General features: G+C 38.8%; 1 protein-coding gene and 1 long non-coding RNA gene across 5 annotated transcripts in view; one reads left to right on the forward strand and one right to left on the reverse strand.

Annotated features, from left to right (window-relative positions):
- The window catches only part of CCDC91 (coiled-coil domain containing 91), a 398338-nt gene extending 388327 nt beyond the window's left edge, over nt 1-10011 (reverse strand). For all 4 annotated transcript variants that reach the window (XM_060166652.1, XM_060166648.1, XM_060166650.1 and 1 more), the window contains exon 1: nt 9802-10011. The gene's annotated coding sequence lies outside the window, so the exon portion shown is untranslated. The remainder of the gene's footprint in view (nt 1-9801) is intronic.
- The window catches only part of LOC132528792 (uncharacterized), a 738513-nt gene that overhangs the window by 650216 nt on the left and 65435 nt on the right, over nt 1-22862 (forward strand). The gene's annotated exons all lie outside the window — the stretch shown is intronic.

Here is a 22862-nt window from a genome sequence, read left to right on the forward strand (position 1 = left end):
ATCAATAAATTCTGCCTGGTCCAACTTTACGTTCTTTTCATGCTTATGCTGCACCTTTAGTATCCATTCCCACACATGTTCCCTGGATCTGTCTGTATAAATTAGAAAGTTCAAGTAGTTCTTTTGGAGTATAGTACATTTCCCCATGAGTCACACTTTGTACCTCACCTTTAGAAGCCTGCTGGGATTTCAGTCTAGTCATAGATCTAGAAGCAAAGAAAAGTGTTGGGGACAGGTCCTGAGGAGATCAGCATTGTCTTGCCTGGCAACTGCCTCAGGGGCTGCCATTAATACAGAGTTAATCCCCTCAGATCTCAGACATGGGTGGAGAGGCTACTCCCACTGGGAGTGAGGAAGTAGCTACCACTGTGGGTAGAGAGGCCACTACCACTGAGGGTGGGAAGGATGCTCCCACTGGCAAAAAATACTCATCAAAATTCAGGGGCTCGATGTCTCTAGCTTCATCTCTTCCCACACACTCCTAACTTTCAGGATCCCATTCCTTCCCAATCAGTGCTCTCCCTATAATGTATCAGTTTATATAACTCTCACCTACTTGACTGTGAGGTCCTTGAAAACCAAGTGACATTTATTTCTGTATCCTCCAGTGCCTAGTATAGGAACCTGAAATATAGATTTCTATTGAATTGAATTTTGCTTCTCACCATAGTTCAGTTGTCCATTATTTTACTTTCATTAACTTAGTTTGACAGTTATTAAATTCTTGTTTATGCACCTATCAAAGGTCTTCATCTGCTAACAGTGCCCTTAAACAGGAAACAGACTTGTTTACCAGAGAAACACATAAAGGACTTGCTTGCTCACATTTTTCTAAGATAATATAAAACTGTCCTGACCATTAATTTTCATTTCTTCCTGAAGTAAAGTACCAGTATCCTCAGCAGGATCATTTTTTTCATCTGATCCTAACTTGTAATTTTTTTTTTCCTGACAAATCTGACCATTTCTGAGCAATGTTTGAAAGACTTTTCCTCTGCACTATTATGAAGATTCACTAAGCCATTAGCTAAAAATCCAAAGTTTTCCCACAAGGCAATCCAAGCACTCCCAACTTTTTTATATGCCATAGTGCCAGGATTCTACAGAAATGTCAACTGACACTATTTCTCTACTGAGTAAATATATAACCAAATCCAAAAAATGCTAGCTATTAGGTGATGGCACTGACACAGTAAGTCTTATTTACTTAAGTTCCATTAGTTGTATATAAGTATTTCTACATTTTAACCCCATGTTCTTATCAACTGTTTGAATCATCCCAATGTCTTCTACAGCACTGAAAATAATATTCTCAATTATGACTCTCAGGTAGTACAAGATGACAAGATGCTAAGCCAGTGAGTTAAATGCTAGGGAAAAAAATAAGTCCAGCTACTTTTGATTACTAAGGCATTAAAACCCCACAAGTACAAGTCTAGAGATTTTCACCAAATTAAAAAAAAAAACAAACCTGGGCTTCTGGTTGTCTAATAATCCCATTAACCAAGTAATATGTTCAGGCACAGCACAGGGTAAGCAGTCAATAAATGTTTTCTTACTTTTTGTAATCATTTTGATAATCAATGAACTTTTTAATCATAATTCACAAGCCCTAACTAAAGATTTCCTCTATGTAAATTGACCCAATTATATAAAATGAACTGGCATAATATAACTGCTAATAATTTCAAGTGGCCATACAAGACAAAGAATACAGAGTTTACAAAAAGAGTTCACCAAGTCACTAAACAAGGCAGCAAAAATAGCAACAAAAACAGCAACGATAAAAAACTCTGGGGAGGAGAGGAATTTCTGATTTCCAGAGTTGCCATGTTACATGTAAAATATATTAAAAATATATATATACACATATATTTATAAATAGTTTTCAACAAAAATTATGAGACATGCAAAAAAACAAGAGCAGAAAACCGGCAGTCAATAAAAATTTGCTCATGAGGAAACTCAGACATTATAGACTTAGACAAAGACATTAAAATCAACTACTTTAAATATGTTCAAACATGTAGTCTCAAATCACTAAAGGAAACTATGCCTAAATAACTAAAGTATAATAACAGTCTCATAAAATATAGAGTACTAATGAAAAGATAGGAATTATAAAAATAAAATATATAAAATCTGGAGTTGAAAAGTTCACTGACTGAAATAAAAAATTCACTAGACGGTCTCAACAGCAAATCCTGAGTTGACAGAAGAAAGAATCAGTGAATCTGAAGATAGGTCAATTGAGACTATCCAGTTTGAGGAACAGAAAGAAAAAAGAATAAAGAAAAATAAACAAAGTATCAAAACCTGTGGATAACCATCAGGAATACCAACATATGCATAAGCATAATGAGAGTTCCAGAAAAAGAGGAGAGAAAGAAAGGGGCAGAATAACTACTTCAAGAAATAATGCTAGAGGGGCTTCCCTGGTGGCGCAGTGGCCAATGCAGGGGACACGGGTTCAAGCCCTGGTCTGGGAAGATCCCACATGCCGTGGAGCAACTAAGCCTGTGTGCTACAACTACTGAGCCTGTGCTCTAGAGCCCACAAGTCACAACTACTGAGCCCACGTGCCACAACTATGGAAGCCCACGCTCCTAGAGCCCATGCTCCCCGACAAGAGAAGTCACCACAATGAGAAGCCCGCGCACCACAACGAAGAGTAGCCCCTGCTCACCACAACTAGAGAAAGCCCATGCACAGCAACAAAGACCCAATGCAGCCAAAAGGAATAAAATAAACAAATTTAAAAATAAATAAAAGAGGGCTTCCCTGGTGGCGCAGTGGTTGAGAGTCCGCCTGCCGATGCAGGGGACCCGGGTTTGTGCCCCAGTCCGGGATGATCCCACATGCCGCGGAGCGGCTGGGCCCATGAGCCATGGTCGCTGAGCCTGCGCGTCCAGAGCCTGTGCTCCGCAACGGGAGAGGCCACGACAGTGAGAGGCCCGCGTACCCGCAAAAAATAAATAAATAAATAAATAAAAGAATGCTTGAAATTTTCACAAATTTGATGAAAAACATTAACCTACACATCCATGAAACTCAACAAGTATCAGCAATTATATTAAATACACAGGGGTTAAACACTGTAATCAACCAGCAGAAATTTGCAGAATGAATAAAAAGCATGATCCAACTAGATACTGACTACACAACATGCCTTAGATTCAAAGACACAAGTAAAATTTTGCACACCAGTAATGTATCAAGGATAACTGAATATTTCATAATCAATATGCAGAATGGTATACTATAAACAACCCAAGGTTTGGAGCATCCATTTTATAAAAGTCTGTAAGTCAGTCAAAAATCTGATTTTCATTCATCCAAAATGTAGTTTTTTAGTAATATTCATATAAGCCCCTATCAGCAAAGCATACTTATAGATGAATGCATCTTGCATAATACCGCAGCACTGTCTTTACTACAGTTGCAGATGTTCTGAATTCTTATAATACAAAAGTAAAGCATCTTGAAATGATCATGTAGACCCTCTTTCACCACAAGATGGAACACAAAATAAAAGGCAATTTGGCTGGCCCCTTCGTTATCTATGCCTACTTTTGGTAGGAGATGCACATGGTCTATGTTAGCAAGGCTGGCAAAGGGAGAAGAAAGTCAGTCTTCTCTGAATACCAGGAAAAAGTGATTCCACACTTTACAAAATAGCGGTTATTTCACTGATATAGTTAATCTATATGAGTATATGTGTTCAACTGCATTACATAAATACCAAAATGTTCATACCCTTCTAAGGTAAGAAGGTTTACTACAATTATAACATGCTGCATTTTAAAGTAGCTAACATTATTTCTGATCTTCATCTATTAAACCTGTAACTTTTAAAAAGTCTTCTAATTTCAAAATTTTTAAATTATTGTATTCTCTGCTAGTGACAATAAATGTATCTCTAATTCTTTAAGTAAAACTCTACAGCATATAGCTAACAACAGTCTTTGTACCACTTACTGGGGATTTGACAGGGAAGGGAAGAGGATACAGGTCAAGAAATACTTAAAACAATTTAAAATTAGACAATATAAAAGGACAGAAATTTGGGTAAATATTTTAGAACTAACTGATACTGTCTCATGCTGATTTACTAAATTGCTTAATGAGTTTATTCTAAGAATTAAAATTAGAAGACAGATCCAGAGTAAGCAGACTACATACAAAATGCTTACGTAAACTCTATATTGGCATTATAGCCTACAAATAAAAGCAGATTCAAGAAGACTTGTGATAAAATTCCAGCTCTACCACTCACTGTTAATACAACCATAAATAACTTTGCTCACTTGTCTGAGACTCAGTTTCCTCATCTATGAAATGGGAAAAATACTACCTACCTCAAAAGGTTCTGGTTGGAATTCAATAAAACAACATACATAAAGGGTTACTGCATGATGCTGGACACAAAGATTTCTACAATCCTTATCAAAAGAAAAACATGAGTATTTTACATTACACAAAATGCATCAGGAATTCTATCTAGATCACTGACAGCAAAATAATAATGTGGATGGAAAAGCCATTTACTTATTCCACATGCTAAACCTATAAAATAAATGATTTAAACTGGATAAAATCTAAGGAACTGAGTTTCTGAAATTCTAGGATTCTACCATAAAGTGATGCACAAAAAGTCAATGATATTGACTGCCACATTTTGCTCTAAAATTTATTACAAATACATAGTCTGGAGGACAAATTCTAGGAATATAAAATAAAACAAAGAGGCAGTGTATATTAAGAATCTGAAAAAATGTCATACACTTTGAGTAATAACCATTTTTTTAAAAATCAATTAAAAAAATTTTATCAGAGTTATGCACAAAGATTTAATATAAATTCTGAGGAAAACAACTATCCTAACTACAAATCAAGAACATACAAATCAAGTTCTCTAAAAATTCATGATGTAGAAAGCACTCAGTGTAAGCCTAGCAAAAAGAAAAAACTGTAAGACAATATTTACAATTTTGTTTTTTAAATGTCCGCAAAAAACAAAAAAAAGCCAGCAAAATATAGCAGGAATTATCTCATATTAATGGAAATGGATTAACTCTTTTCTTTATAGGATTATTTCCCAATTTTCTACTGTAATCAACTATGATTTCTACAATCAAAAAAATACAGTATTCATTTATGATTTTTTAAAAAATGTCAGTGAACAAGAAGCTAAAGAAAACTTCCTCAATCTGATGAGAACTGTACTTACAAAAAAACCTATAGCTAACTACTTAATGGTAAAAGATTACATGCCTTCCCCACTAAGAAGAGAAACAAGGCAAGGATGTCAGCTCTTACTGTTCCGTTTAACATCACACTGAAGGTCCTAGCCAGTGCAACGAGACAAGAAAATGAAATAAAAGGCAAACAGGAAAATATGAACTAAAACAGTCTCTACTGGCAGACAAGATTGTCTACATAGAAAATCGCAATGAGTTTACAAAAGCTACTAGGGTAACTGAATTTATTAACAAGGTTGAGAATTCAAGGTCAATATAAAATATCAATTTATTTATATAAATAATTGGAAACTGAAATTTTTTATAAGATTACCATTTACAACAGCACCAAATAACATGAAGCACTTAAACATAAATATAACATTTTGCACAAATATGTGCAAAATTATTATGCTGAAAGCTTTAAAACGTTAATGAGAAAAATCAAAGACTTTATTAACATCTTAACAACATTAAGATGTCAATACTCTCCATATAAAACTATAACTTCAGTGCATCCAGTCAAAATCCCAGGATGCTTTTTTATAGAATAGGCTGATTCTAAAAATGTACATGGAAAGAAAAGGAGCCAGGATACCCAAAACAAACACACACAAAAAGTAAGCTGGAAGACTCAGACTTCCTAATTTCAAGACATACTATAAAATTACATTAATAGGGACTTCCCTGGTGGGGCAGGGGTTAAGAATCCACCTGCCAATGCAGGGGGACACGGGCTCGAGCCCTGATCCGGGAAGATTCCATATGCTGTGGAGCAACTAAGCCCGTGTGCCACAACTACTGAGCCTGCATGCCAACAACTACTGAAGTCTGCATGCCTAGAGCCTGTGCTCTGCAACAAGAGAAGCCACTGCAATGAAAAGGCCGCACATGGCAACGAAGAGTAACCCCCTCTTGCTGCAACTAGAGAAAGCCCGTGTGCAGCAACGAAGACCCAATGCAGCCAAAAATAAATAATAAAATTTTTTTTTAATTTACATTGATGAAGACGTTGTAGTTTGGGCCAAAGGAGAGACATATAGAACAATGGAAGAGAATTGAGAGTCCAGGAACAGATCTACACATACAGAGTCAATTGATTTTTGACAAAGGTGCCAAGAAAATTTACTGAAGAAAGAATAGTAAGGATAGTCCTTTCAGTAAGTGGTGCTGGACAAACTGGGTGTCAATACACAAAAAAATAAAGGGTGAGAGAAAAAGAACTTTGACCCATATCTTGCACCACATAGAAAAATGAAGAAAAAATTGATCAAAACAGATCACAGACCTAAAGGTAAAATCTAAAACTATAAAAGTTCTAGAAGAAAACACAGTTTAAAAAAAAAATCTTTATATCTTTGGGTTAGTCAAAATTTTCTAGATAGGACGCAAAAGCACAAATTATAAAAGAAAAAATGATAAACTGGACTTCTTCAAAAGTTACAACTTCAGCTCTTTGAAAGATACTGTTAAGAAACTAAAAAGACAAAGCACAGACTGAAAGAAAATATTTGTGAACATATATATGATAAAGGAATTGTATCCAGACTATACAAAATTCTTACAACTCACTAAGAAAATAGACCAAAGATTTGAACAGATAACTTCACCAAAGAAGACATACAGATAGCAAATAATAGCAAATGAGCACATGAAAAGATGCTCAACATATTAGTCGACAGGAAAATTTAAATTAAAACATCAATGAGATAGCACTAAATACCTATTAGTATAGCTAAGATTAAAAGTAAAATGACAAATGCTGACCAGGATGTGGAGAAAATGGAACCATCAAACATTGCTGGTAAGGATGTAAAATGAAACAGCTATCTTGGAAAATAGTTTGGTAATTTCTTATGAAGTTAAACAAACATTTGCCACATGGTCAAAGAATCCTACTCCTAAATATTTAACAAAAAGAAATGAAAGCATATCTCTACACAGAGACCGGTAGATGAATGTACAAAGAACTGTACATGAATGTTTACAGCAGCTTCATTCCTAAATGCCAAAAACTGGAAACCACCTAAATGTCCACCTGGTGAATAGATAAACAAATTGTGATATAGCCATACAATGAAATAGCACTCGGCAATAAAAAAAGAACAAAGCACTGATACATGCACTAAAATGGATGAATCACAAAAGCATTACATGAAAGAAACCAGAAAACAAGTTCTATACACAGTAGGAGTCCATTTATATGACATTCCAGAAAAGACAAAGCTATAGGAACAGTGAACAAATCACTGGTGGCCAGATCTACTGCTGAGGGGAGAAAACGAACTACAAAGGAGCAATGAGGGAACTTTTTGGAATGATAGAAATGTTCTTTGTCTAGATTGCGGTAGTGGTTACATGACTATTATGCATTTGTTAGAATTTAAATAACAAGATACTAGACGAGATTTTTTTTACTTGTAAAGTATACCTCAATAAACCCACATTTTAAAAGACGCAGGACATGCCCTTTTGGAAAATATGCATCAAGTTAAATGAGCTAAACCCAGCTAAATGGGTATTTGGGTGGGGTAAACAGTGGGGAAACAAAAAAATCAGAAATACTGGAAATCAAAATATTGATTTATCAATAGTAAATAAGAAGAAACACATTGATACAAAGAGTTACTCTAAAGAGAGTTGCCTTTTTTATTGTTCTCATTGTTTAGACAGAAAAATAGCAAAATTTGATGAGTTTCAAGAAAGACCAAAAGTCACAAGTAACAGACTGATAAAGGAGGCACAGTGATTACAAACTAAAATTTGGAAACAACTCACCTAAACATGCCCTTTACAATTTACTGATTAAAAGAGTCCCATCCACCCTAATATACTTCCACCCCAATTTCTGCTATGAAGGGCAAGATAATAAACCTTCAAATAGTTTTCTTTATTCATAACAATCCTATGTACTTTACAAATCTTACATCTATAGCTAGGGGTTCAAGATAAAATGCCTCTAACCAGACAAATTCCTGTTTGTCCATTTAAGCTTCAGACCAGCTACCTGGTAACCATCTTTCTTTTCGTCTTCTTTTTTTTTTTTTTTTTAACTGCCACCAAAAAAAAAAGCTGTCTCTCTGTGATGACTTTCTGAAGTTTCTTTTTGTCTGTTATTAAGTATCAAGATGACTAAAATAAACAGAAAGCTCTCAGAAGGTTTGAGCTGATCACTCCAGTAAGATACATTTTTCCATTTAATAAAAGTTAAGAGGTAAATTGTAACTTTCATCACTTTGTTTTCTTTATGTTTATTCCATTTGGCTTGTACTGTTGCTAGGAAACCTGTTCATAATAAGATTTCCCAGCCCACAGAAGAACCTCCTAGCCAGCCTGGAGGATACCAAACTTTGTAACCAGGGCAATTCTCTACCACACAATTTACTGGCTAGCCAGCACCATACAGGTGCACTTCCCCTGGCATCCCCCGCTGCATTAACCTTACAGGTACAGTACAGCGAATTCCCTTAATGCAACAGAAATCGCAGCAGAAGGTAAATGATATGAAGTGTTCAGCTCTCTGATGGCAGAGAACAACGCGAATTTATTGCCACTCCCAGTCACCCCACCCAACTAAATATTCTGGGTATTTTGTCTTAAATCGTGGGGTGAAATGTTAGCCCACCCCAATGACAAGATGAAACGTCAGTCCACCCCCAATCTCTAGTACCATGCAACATCCAAACTGCGTCCAAAAGCCATCATCCAACTACCGTCCAGATAAATATTTGGAGAGTAAGGTGGGCATCAGTATCTGCACAGTTCAGAGGGGGAGGGAAGGAAAAGAGCCGGAATTCTTAAGGTGCCGCTGAATCACCTATAGCTGTGACCAGAACTTTACCCTCCAGGAAATCAGCATCTGCCCCAACTCTCATCACGGAAGCAAGTGAGAGTAGCAGCAGCAACATCATCCTACCAAAAAAAAAAAAAAACCTTCCTTCGAGCGAAGACAAAAATAGGTTTCATGTCCAAAGCTTTGCTCCGCACTACGCAACAAGGGCAGATGGAAGAAACATCTTTGAGGAGAGAGGGGGCGCACTTCAGAGGATGAAGGATACCTCACCACTAGGAAAGTTACTGGCTGCTGCTTTCACCCCGAAACGCCACTTTTATTGCAACCTATGGCCCAAAGTAACGGCAAGGAAATGTCACAGACGGCCGTTGTAGAGCTTTTACCCTGGTGTACTTGGCCAAGTCGAAGGGGAAACATAAACCAGGCGCGATCGGTGAAAACTCGGCAAGGATCAAAGTCAACGTTCAGTGGGAGCTTCGGTGACACAACAGTCACGTGTACTTGTGCGTAGGCTTTCGAAAACATTCGATTCTGCAAAGCGCAGAGGCCGAAACCTGGCGGAGAGGGCAAGCACGGGTCGGCACCGCCCGCCAAGGGAGGCAGGTCACGCCCCCTGACTCTCAGGCACCGCGACCGACCTCCCGGGGCCAGGCCCGGGCGGAAGCCCGGCTGCGCTCCCCGCCCGCGCCCAGGCCGCCTCCGGGCGCGCGGCCGGCCTCGCGCGGCCCCGGCCCCAGACCCAGGCCCGAAAGGCGAGCGTCCGTTTACCTGCGCCCCGGCTCTCGCCGCCGCCGCCGCCGCCGCCGCCGCCGCCGCCGCGCCGCTCCCCCACGCCGTCAGGTGAGCCACCCACAGCACACAGCCCTGCACGCGTGCACCAGGGCGCGACCCTGACCCGGGGAACCAGGGCCCCGGCTACACGACTTGGGGTAGCCCACGTACCACGCACCACCCGGCTTCCAGCACCTCTGCCCCCGGAAGTTGATTTCCGCCAATGCCCGCCCAAGGCCGCGCCTGTCACTCAACGCCCACACGCGCGTCACGTGTGCCTATGCTGAGGCCGAGCCCGGGGGCCCCATCTTCACAGGCCCGCCACCCCTGGCTCGAGTGGTCTTCGGAGCGCTGCCCTGGGAAAGAGGTTGACTCAGGCGCTACTTCCTGGTGGTTACATCTTCTAATTCCCCTTGAATGACAGGCCCTTTTTCTATATCTAATCCATGCAAATCAAACCGTCCCCAAGTTGGCACTGCCATCCGGGACTTTGTAGGATTGTTGCAGAGAAGAGGAACAATCCTCTTCACCACCTCCAAGCAGAGTTCTCTAAATACTGGAACTGAGTTAAATGCTGACGTGTGCTCAAGAAACAGTGGACTAGACAACTGCTCCATCTCCTCTGGACGTATCGGAACTCTCAAAGCACCAGGATGCACCCAAGCCCGGAGCCTTTCCAGACCACTGCTGTATGACTTCAGCCAAAGAGCTCTGCTCTAGAATTACGTACGTTCTTGTCTTCATCTCCAGATCACGGCAATTTGTAGATGCCATCTCTGTTTCAGAGAGAATCAATTTTCAGCTACCAAGACACCCCCTTTTTTCCAAACCTTCAAATAATTTCTCCTAAAGAAAAGAATGACAAAACTGACCGTTTTATTTGAAAGCAGGCATGGTTATATAGATTTTTTTTTTTTTTTGGTCCATTGCAGACTGTCCATAGATGTGAAAGAAAAACAATTACCAGGACATTTGTTAAAGATTTTTCCATTTTTGACATGGGAGGCATTTGGGGAACATCTATTTAACAATTTACATAACAATTTTTTACTGTCCCTACTGAGCCAAGTTGGGACAATCCAAGAGTGCACAGGATACACTCAAGATCTTTGCCTTCAAGGAGTTAACAGTCTAGGAAGAAAGACAGACAAGTAACCTAGGAATTTGAGCATAAGTCTCTGGAATATTCATGTTCATTGTATAACAGGCATTCTTTAACGTTCTGAACTTTAACATTTTGGACATTATTTTTCTCATCTTTCCATTGAACAAAACTGGCTCAAGCCTGTAATAATCTCTGCTCTGTACTGGAGGTGGAATATGTCAGCAAGGAATCCTAACAATCAGTTCTCCAGTAAGTGCAGGCTCAAGTGATTAATGAACAGTTTCAATATTGAGCATGAATATTGCTCAATATATTGAGCAAATATTGTTACCTCTTCTACACCCTTTTTTCCTGTCCACCATCTTCTTTGTGTGCATAGCAAACAGATTTCTATTATAGGCAATCTGATGCTTTCTTACACATATTTGTTTACCTATCTACTAGACCACCAAGTCAAGGACCACTTCTCAGTTGTATAGCTTTTTTTTTCCTTTTTTTACTAGATCACTGCGTTATTATACAGTAAGTCACCTACATACATGCGAATTCTGTTCCAAGTCATTTGTATATGTCTTAGTCTACTTCTCCTTTATCATTGTATATCCTGCAGCCTAGCACAGTGTCTAGTGATTAGAAGAAAGAATTTAATAAATGTTTCTTAAACTGAATACATACAGTTATCTTTGTATCATTTTGTGTCTCATCTCTTTATGCTAGAACCTTCAGATGAGTTTCTGAGAGTTTTCATTGATATATCTACATGCTCCCTCTGTCCCACTTAATCCAATATTCAGTATTAAACAGATTGATAAAAACTAGTATTTATTGAGCACTTGCTATGTGCCTGGAATTGGGCTAAATATTTTAAACGTATTATCTAATTTGTCATCACACGAATCCTCTGGAATAAGTATGTTAATATATTCACTTTTTAGGTGAGGATACAGACTTAAGGAGGGTAACTCGACCAAGCAGCAGAGCAGGATTCAAAGTCAGCTGTGCCCAACGAAAGGATTTGTTGATTCACTACAACACACTGCCTCTGCTTTTCACATCATTTGTTTGTGAACCCAAATCTCTCCACCTCCATGATGTCTTCTCTCCTTTTATTAAGTACAGTTCAATGGTTGTTGGTATATTCACTAAGTTGTGCAACCATCACCACCATCAACTTTAGAACATTTTCATCACCACAAAAAGAAACCTCATATCCTTTTCCAGTCATTCCCCGTTCCTACTGTTCCATGCTCCTCCCAGCCCTAGACAAGCATTAATCCACTTTTTGTCTCTATAGATTTGCCTATTCTGCACATTTCATATGAAAGGAATCATGCAATATGTAGTCTTTTGTAACTGACTTCTTTTACTTCACACCATCTTGACAAAGTTTGTTGATCCACTCTTCAGTTGGTGGATATATGGGTTGTTCCCACTTTTTGGCTATTTTGAATAGTGCTTCTATGAACATATACAAGTTTTTGTGTCAGCATATGTTTTCACTTCTCTTGGGTATATACCTAGGAGTGGAATTGCTGGGTCATATGGTAACTCTATGTTTAACCTTTTGAGGAACTATCGGACTGTTTTCCAAAGTGGCTGTACCATTTTTTTCATTCCCATTTGCAATGTACGAGTCTTCTTATCTCCTCTAGAACTTATGGCTCTATTCCTTGTCAGGGTACTTTCCATAAGCCATCTTTTTTTTATTGTTAGTTACCTTTGCTATGTATGTGTCTGCAGACCCACGATGCTAATAGATTGTAACCTTCTGAGAAGAGAAACAGGGTTTCTGCCCTCAAGAAGATAAATTTGGAGCTGATATGGAGAATCAAATGAAATAGAGTGACAATAAGTGATAATAAGCACTGAAATCAAGTTTATTGTTGAAATGTGGAGGAGGACCATCTCATTCACCCTGCACCTAACAGGAAGTACTTCTCATAAAATGTAAAGCTCAAGATGAGTCTTGAAGAATCAGTAGGAATTGGCCAAGCTAAGAAGAGATGAAAGTGTGCTCCAGATAAAGGAAAATGTACGTGTATATGTATTTCCTTGCCTATGAACTGTTGAGGTAAGTATTGTATAGTGTGTAGGTAGGTATAGTGAAGCAAAGGTGAGGATGTGTGGAAATGTGGCAGGATAAAGGGGAAAGGTAGATGGGGCAAGATGAATGGAGAGTTTTGTAAACCACTAAGGAGTTTGCTATATATCCTGCAGGTAATGGAAAACTAATGGGTTATTTAGGCAAGGTTCAGGGAGAATTACTTCAGGAGCAGTATGGAGGATGGATCATTAGACAGGGAAGAGATGGCCAAGACTGGAGAAACAGAGAAACCAGTTAGAAGACTGATGAAATAACTAGAATGAGAAATTATGAAAGTCTGAGTTGAGGTAGTAGCCATGAAATTGTCAGAGGATTTGAAAGGTATGTGGGCAGCAAAAAAAAAAGAAAGAACTAAAGATGTCGCCCAAGTTTCTGGTGCTATTCAAAGAAGGGGATTCAAGAAGAAGATGGAACACTTGCTGATACGAAGAATGAAACACTACAACTTATTACTGTTGTATTGTACAATGCTACAGATCTTTGTTTATTTGATCAGGGTTCCAGCTCCATGTCTCCTTCATTTTCTTGGTCACAAGATGACTGCCTTCAGCAACAAGGATCATATGCTTTCTCATTCAAATCAAGGGTGGGGGGATGGGGGAAAGGGGGCCACATCACACAGTTCTGGGCAAAAGTCCTGTGGTTGGTTCTCACTCTCAAACCATTTCTTATGGACAGGGGAGCACCATAGGTCAGGATTAGATGATCCCAATTGGACTAGTTTGAGAATAAGAGTGAGGTTAGTTCCACCTAAACTTCTCAGGTGTATGCTGCACAATGTGGGGGGAGTGAAATAAATGCCAAGTGTCTACTACAATTATTTTCAAAGCATATAAATATGTAACAACTATATTATTTTCTTTGTTGGAGTAAAAAAAAAAAACTAACTCTAAGCATATGTAACAAAGGCTCTGACTCTATTTTTGATGTTTGACCTTTGACAATTTTCAAGCCTCACCCATTCCCTCTTGCCCCGCATCTGGACAGGCTTGTATGAAAGCCTGCGTTCTCCCTTCTCCGGTGCCACAGGGAATTTTCACCCTAGTGCCATGCCCTAGCCACCATAAAATGCCCAAGGCCAGTCTCTCATTGTGCACTCTCCTCCAACCCTCCTATAAAGCCATTTTGGACCTGCTTGGGAAGACTGCCCTGCTCTTTCTAGAAAGTCTCCTCATGTGAGCAATAAACTTTCTTATACCCCTTGGCATCTGCATGGTTGAAATCTGAACCAAATTTTAGGTGGGTGTCCGTCTCACTTCTATGGGTGACTGTAACAGCATGTGAACTATCGATACATAGGCGAAAGGATGTAAGGAGCAAACTGTGAAACTTTTAAATAAGCACTCTTCTAGCGCCTTACTTTTCCTATATTCATTGTTCATTTATGTGAGCCTTCAAATCAAATCAATATAGAGTTTGATTCTTCTGCTACTGATTCTCAGTATTGAATATTGAATGTTGAATATTGTATCGAATGTTAAGTCAGTATGAATTTGCTTGTTATACTTTACCTCAAAATACTTTGGTGTAGGTAATGTGATGTAGTGTGCATGTACTTTACTTAATTTACTTTATCTTCTAATGATCATCAGTTGCCATGATCTAGAGTTCACACTTTAGAAGTATTCAGCTTGTGTTTAATCAGAAAGGTTGCATTCCAAACATAGCAAGGATAAGTGCTTCAGCTATCATTGTCTTCCATTAACACTTGGGACTATGCTAATCAATAAAATGAATGCTATAAATGGGTTTTCATGGGTGAAATTAAGGGTTTGTTGATGAGCATGATGGATGTTATAAATTGACTCTCATTGATGAGCCAGTTGGGTTCATGATATGTATATTGGTTAAAATATTTCAGAGACAGTCCCTACCTTTCATGACCAAGATTATAAGAAGCTCTGTAGTCGACACTTTTAGGAACAACAGCCTCCAGACCTCAAACTTAAATGTCTGAAATCCTAATAATCTTAAGCATGCCAAAGGTGGAACAGTTTAATTTCTACTTAACTAAAGGAAGAATCACGCTCATTACAGAGATGACTGGAGACATGATGGAGACAAGGAATAAATTATTGGTGCCTTTCCCTCCTCTCCCCCCATGCACCTTTGGAATATCCCCAATGCAGGTGCCATTAAACTGAGATCTCAGGATAGGCCATTAAACTAAATTCAGACTGGTAAAGACTGAAGATCTACTAGGAAATAGAAATTCCAAGATATAAAAATTTGAACTACATATCGTTTCTGGCCATGGCCACTTTCCTACAGAAATAACAAGAAGCAAATTGTTCAAAAACCTAATATTAAAGGGAGAATATATTATTAAATAACCCCCAAGCCTGACTGATAATAGCCTGTAACTACTGAATGTTACGATGATCCTCAGAATTCTGTACTCCATCTAATAGGAAATGAGCTGCCAAAATAGTGTAACTTCCTGAAAAGAGCATCTTCCCCAATGACCCTCTCAGGGCCACATAAAGGACACAGAGAGCAAAGCAGCACCTGCCTAAAGAACACACACCACAGCCAGCCAGGAATCCTCACTACACCTTTCTTCAGAATATGACAAAAAACAGTGACCACTGTGTAATGTTTCCAAATATCCTCTTTTTAATTGGGAGTTTCTATTGCAATGTCTTCATCCTTTCTCTTCCATTGCATTTTGCATTCATTGGGACTAAATAACTTGTCACTGATTGTTAGACCATGAGGAACTCCAGGTGAAGCTAACACTTTGGAGAGACAGACAGAAAACATTTGCTAATTAAAGTGATTGGGCAGGACTTCCCTGGTGGGGCAGTGGTTAAGAATCCGCCTGCCAATGCAGGGGACATGGGTTCGACCCCTGGTCTGGGAGGATCCCACATGCCGCAGAGCAACTAAGCCCGTGCACCACAACTACTGAGCCTGCGCTCTAGAGCCCGTGAGCCACAACTTCTGAGCCCTTACGCCACAACTACTGAGCCCACATGCCACAACTACTGAGCCCACACACTGCAACGACTGAGCCTGCATGCTGCAACTACTGAAGCCCGCGCACCTGGAGTCCGTGCTCTGCAACAAGAGAGGCCACTGCAATGAGAAGCCTGCACACTGCAACAAAGAATAGCCCACACTTGCCGCAACTAGAGAAAGCCCACACGCAGCAACGAAGACCCAACGCAGCCAAACAAATAAATAAATAAAGTGATTGGGCAGCAAAAGGGTATACTAGAGTTATCCAATCTTTCCCCATGGTGCAGCATTCAGGTATATTGGATGAAATTGACCCTAACCTTGGTTAGTCCTGATTGGTATAAACCAGAAATTACTCCCAACCCCCTTGCCACAGTTTATTCAGGGGTGGGGGGGGGGTGAGAAACCAAGTCAATCATTGCATTGCCCTAACCATATGAATTGTTTCAGAGATCATCCAACAAGCACAAACCTCAGGACAATTGCTAAATGATTGTTGGAAGGAATTTTCTCTCTTCCTGAGGAGATAAGTGAAGAAGCATGTAATTCTTATTGCTTTTAACAATCATCTTGTGACCATGAAGGAGACCTGTCTGAGGATAAAGCAGATACAGATTGCAGAACAAACCTGATATAAATTGGAGAAATGGAGCCGAAGCTTTGATTAAATCAGTTCTAAAGCTTCCTTCACCTCCACGGGACTTTTCATTTATGTAAACAATTTCCACTTATTATTTAATCCATTTTGAATTAGGTTTTCTGTCACTTTCAATCCCAGGTGTTTTAACTGGCAGAAAGATTCTGTATCTGTATCTTCATTTTAAATGTCAGAAAATAAATTGTCATTTTCTTAAAATGGAAAAGAGCCTTATTTTCCTTCTTCCCTTTGAACATGCTCATACCAGAGTGAGATTGAAAATGAGCTACTGTCCCTGAGAGCAGTTCTTTCACATTCATACGATACTCAGCTTTCACATTAAACCAATGGGAAACTATTTCAAATATTGATTTGTAACATTATGTATGAAGTATATAAAGAATAAACTGCGAAAGCTTTATGTAAGCACCTTTCTGGCCCTTCCTCCAATCAGGTCTCCTTTGAATTCTGTACAGGATGTAACCCATTAATAAAAACTTCATTCTATAGGAGATATGTGAACCCTAACTTCTCACTCTTGTAAATTGTCCTTGGTCACCGTTTGGTTTTGACAGTTTAGCTTGATTTGTAACTGGGCAAGAATCACTCCCTAATGTTTGAAAATACGAATTAGGCCTCAGGGCCTGATACACAAAAGAAGGCCCAAGGCAGAAAATGAAACAAGAAAAGCCATCATTTCATTCATGTAATCATTATAGTAAATTAATAAACACTTATTTACACGATGAGTTGCCTTTAACTATGATCTCCAAATAATAACACAGAAATGTGGCCCCTTTATATAGAAAACACATGCGTCCACTCTATTTTCTTTACTCCTCATTAAAAAACATTGACTTGTATCTATGGAATGAAACTTCTAACATTAAAAATGATGAAATTTTTTTTTATATTCTGGGTTAATTCTAACTTCTAAATTATTCACATAATTCCCAGTGCTTAATTAAATGTCACATCTCGTTCCTAAACACTACTTTTTGTGATGCATGTTGAAAAATCCAAAAGTGACCTAGGTTTTGCATCTATATGAAACGATCATATTGCTTCCTTAGAACTCACTCTACCACTTTTGCAGATGGAGCAAGCAATACTCTGGGCAGAAAGCCATGTGAGAGCTGCTACAACTAAGATAAATTGAGTCTGAATTAAACTTTTTCAAAATTTTTGGAGCACCACAGAATTAACACATCATGAAAAAACTCTGAAGTTTGAAAAATGGAGTTTGAAAGAACGTGGTGGGACCCCAAGCAGCATTCTCCTGAGAGTCTGATCACTCTTTTAAGTTGACCAGAAAAAGCAAAGTATTACATATGAACAGTGGAAGGCCCTTCCATTTATTTCTTTCAGTTTGGGAAATTAAATGTTTCTAATGATAAAGAGAATTTTGTGTCATGTCAAACTTTAACCTAGCATAGAACAAAAAAATCATCCAACATCTGAAAGAAAATTACCCCTGTTGGAGACCAGCTCTACCTGCATATTTGTTGTACTGTCATTCAGGAATACCTGGCTTACAATTTTAATTATAAATAAAACACTAATCAGTTTTTTCTTTGATGACAATATCGAAGAATTGTCAGCATAGTTTTAAGGAAACTATTTGAAAGCATAGTTTTAACAATATAAAGACACAGAGCGTATCTAACCCGCAGTGTCTAAATCTGTTTCTGGCAATAAGCCACAAACCCACTGCTTTTTTGGGGGGAGTGGGGAGTTTATTAACAGCTAAGGCATTGTTTTAACCATTATTCATATTATACGTTTTTACATTATTTTAATACATTTATCAGAATCTTTGCTTAAGATGTGTATCTTAAACCCCAGCATCATATAGTAATTTGCCTAATTTTTCTACCAAACAATTTAACAAATGCCAGTAATGCCTTTAGATAATAATGCCTAGAGATTGACAATAAAATTAGCTTTTACATTAATGAAGTTATTTTTTAAGTAAAATTAGATTTATGAGATACCCCAAATCTAGGATTTTATAGAAATATTTGATAATGAGACTTCTGAGTAACATACGGATTATATGAGTCCTGTTATAAAGGGTATGAATAATTGTGTGCTCTTAGTTTTCTGGTAAATTGCTGTGAATCCTTGATCACCATGTGATTAAGGCACACAGGCAACACTTCCCCCAACTTTATAATAATAGCATAAAGGCTTATTGTTAACAATGTGTAGTGATGTGAATATGCTTTACATCACTATACATAAGATATATATGTGTGTGTATTATCTCCCAATTATGTTTACTCACTCAAATATACAAGCATTTGTGACTGAGTTACTGTCTCTTTACGGAAATCCACTCCCCCATCAACCTTAACAAACTTATTCTCTCTTGATTCTCTGACTTCAGACTATTCTTTATCCAATTCAAAAGATCCCTTTCCTCCACCCTCTACTTCAGTGTAGCTATTCTTCAAGTTTTCAGCCTTTGTTCTCTTCTAGCTCAGGTTTAGCCATTCTCTGTGGGTAATTTTTTCTTCTCACCAGAGACTTTATGTCCTTAATACAAATGATTCTGGAATCCACAGGTGTCTTCTGAATAAAATCTTCTCTCAACCTACATTAGTATACTCCACATGCCCACCCAAATTCCATTCTCTGTATCCACATTTTTTGATCCCATGGAAGTTTTTTTAACTCTCTAGCCCAGTATGCTCTCTTAAGTTCAAAATAGACTATATAGCTTGCCTGCTAGATATGCCCCCTAAATGTCCCACAGGCAACTTACATGTTCCAGAAGAAACTCATTATCTGTTCTCCCCTAAACCTAACCATCTTCACTCAGTTGCTTCCATAAGCACCTGCATTAGTTAAGACTCTAGTTTCAGCTCCTTTAACCAAGGCTGGAAAATAATAGTGGCATAAATAAGAAAAGTATGACATATCTCACATAAAAACATAAGAATAGGCAACCAGGGCTCCATGAATACCCAACCCAGCCTCCTTACATCTTGTGGTTCTCCCATTTTGAACACGTAGCTTCCTTTTCAAGGTCTAAGATACATGCCTCAGCTCACGCCATCACATCTGCGTTCTAATTGGCAGAACAAGGGAAAGGGGGAAGTGAAGGGAATGCCTCTTCTTTTTAAGGGCGGGAACAGAAGGTACACATATCACTTCAATTCACATCCCACTGTCCAGAACTTTGCCACTTAGCCATGCCTAGCTACAAGGGAAGCTGGGAAATGTCCTCTTCAGCTGCAGCTTTGTGGCCTGCTGAAACTCAGAGATTCTACTACTAACGAGGAAGGGGATAATATACACTGGGAAGAAGTGTTGATCCCTCTCACATCCACTCTCTGATATTTCACTACTGCTACTGCCTTGTTAAATATATATTTACTCTTTTCATGTGAATGTACACTGAATGGTTTCTGATCCTGTAATCTGAGTGGGGTAGAAAAGAATGCATTCATCAAACCAATGGTTACATACCTTGTTCCTAAGCCTGAATTAATTCACTCTAACAAAGTGGATTAACTCTAACAAAGCTACCGCATTGACACAGTAGCTGTGATCAGGGATACTACTTGGTTGAGCTTGAGACAGTCTATAGTCATCTCACAGGATCCACCCAGTGTTTTCAGGAGCCGGAGGAGTGAATCAAATGGAGATAAGATAGAGACAACCACCTTTACATCTGAGGTCAGCAAACTTATTCTGTAAAGGGCCAGATACTATTTTAGGCTTTGCAGGCCATGTAGTTTCTGTTGCAACCAGTGGACCCATGGTAAACTAAACCTTGGACAGAACTCCATTTTTTAACTGCCGTTTATATGCTCCCACTCTTACTGGAGGGTCCTGATGATGTGTTAGGTTTCCTGGTTTCAGTGTTGACTAAGGCTCAGTGCCTGTCTGTTTCTAAAATGTAAGTGGCCTTTGGTCCCTTTTGAAAAGGACTGGGAATCATAACCCTATACTTGCCATGGTCATAACAGGGTCCATCCCTGTGAGGACCTACCACTTCAATGAATGGGTGCTGGGTCTGAAACTTGGCTCAGATCGATAACATGGGCCTCCCAGTTATCCATCCTTGTGTCCTTCTGCTGGTGCATGCTGAGTGATTCCACTGTTCATTATCCTTCTGTAGAGCATCAGTGCTGCTTAGCAATAGCCATCCAATCCCATTATCTTTATAGCTACTATATTCTCCATACATCTCAAATATCTGACTCATTTGGTCAATTCACCAACAGTGAAAATTTTAACAACTGGACCACTATATTGTGCCAGGGGCTATCTGTGTCCCATGTGCCACAAATGATGAAGTTTTCATTGCCAGAAGACAAAATTCTATCTTAGAACCTACTCTCTTGGACCACTCCTTAACAAAATGCACAGATTATGTTCTCAGGAAGCAGAAACTGAGACAGAATTTTGGGTGCAGGATGTATATTAGGGATAAAACCCTTAATAGGAAGGGAAAAGGAAGCAGACTCAGGCAGAGGGAGAAACTGAACTGTGATGCAGATGCAACATAGCTTCAGCTAACCCATCAGAAAGCTCTGGAACAAATATGCCTTTCAGAGTCCTCCATCAGGTCAAAATGACCAGATCTTTGTACTACCACTTCTCTCAGTCACCAGATGCAAATTGCCCTGGGAAGGGTATGACTTTTGGAAAGTCAATTCTCTATACTTGAGCAGATCCTCAAGAGATGGCAGCTGTAGAATGCCAGCTGTACTTCCTGCAGCTGAGGAGGAAGTCCTTCTTGAAGGAGAATCTGGTGGTACATCTCTGTATCTAGCACATTAAAACACTTGCAACATTGGCTGTGGCTGAAACATTCTCATCTTTGTGCATTTGAACATGCTGTTTCCTCTTCCAGGCATCCTCTTCCTTCTGGAAATCTCCTCTGAATTTCCCAGGCTATATTACTTGCCCAGTCTCTGAGGTCTGATCACATATTATTTATGCCATTATCTTAGTTATTCTCAAGCTATATTGTAATAATTTGCTTATACCATTTCCCCAATATATTGTGAACTCCTTGAAGACATGGATTATCTGTTTCATTTTCGTATATACAACATCTAAAGCAGTGTATTTCATATAAGAAATTTTCAATACCTCATTGTAGTTTTGATTTGCGTTTTTCCAATAATTAATGATGTTGAGCATCTTTTCATGTGCCTCTTGGCCATCTATAGGTCTTCTTTGGAGAAATGTCTGTTTAGGCCCATTTTTTAATTGGGTTGTTTGGTTTTTTTGATACTGAGCTGCATGAGCTGTTTGTATATTTTGGAGATTTATCTTCAAAACTACAACGAGGTATCACCTCACACCAGTCAGATTGGCCATCAACAGAAAATCTACAAATGATAAATGCTGGAGAGGGTGTGGAGAAAAGGGAACACTCTTGCACTGTTGGTGCGAATGTAAATTGATACAGCCACTATGGAGAACAGTATGGCAGTTACCTAAAAAACTAAAAATAGAATTACCATTATGACCCAGCAATCCAACTACTGGGCATATACCCAGAGAAAACCATAACTCAAAAAGACACATGTACCCCAATGTTCATTGTGGCACTATTTACAATAGCCAGGTCATGGAAGCAACCTAAATGCCCATCAACAGACGAATGAATAAAGAGGATGTGGTACCTATATACAATGGAATATTACTCATCCATAAAAAAAGGAATGAAATGGGGTCATTTGTAGAGATGCGGTTGGACCTAGAGACTGTCACACAGAGTGAAGTAAGTCAGAAAGAGAAAAACAAATATTGTATATTAATGCATATATGTGGAATCTAGAAAAATGGTACAGATGAACCGGCTTGCAAGGCAGAAATAGAGACACAGATGTAGAGAACAAACGTATGGGCACCAAGGGGGGAAAGAAGTGATGAAAGAAAAAAACCTACAACCAAGATTACTCTACCCAGCCAGGATCCCATTCAGATTTCATGGAGAAATTAAAAACTTTACAGACAAGCAAAAGCTGAGAGAGTGCTGCACCACCAAACCAGGTTTACAACAAATGCTAAAGGAACTTCTCTAGGCAAGAAACACCAGAGAAGGAAAAGACCTGCAATAACAACCAAAACAATTAAGAAAATGGTAATAGGAACATACATATCGATAATTAACTTAAATGTAAATGGATTAAATGCTCCCACCAAAAGACACAGACTGGCTGAATGGATACAAAAACAAGACCCATATACATGCTGTCTACAAGAGACCCATTTCAGACCTAGGG

This window comes from Lagenorhynchus albirostris, chromosome 11 (assembly GCF_949774975.1).
Source record: "Lagenorhynchus albirostris chromosome 11, mLagAlb1.1, whole genome shotgun sequence".
In the NCBI taxonomy this organism is placed as follows: Eukaryota; Metazoa; Chordata; class Mammalia; order Artiodactyla; family Delphinidae; genus Lagenorhynchus; species Lagenorhynchus albirostris.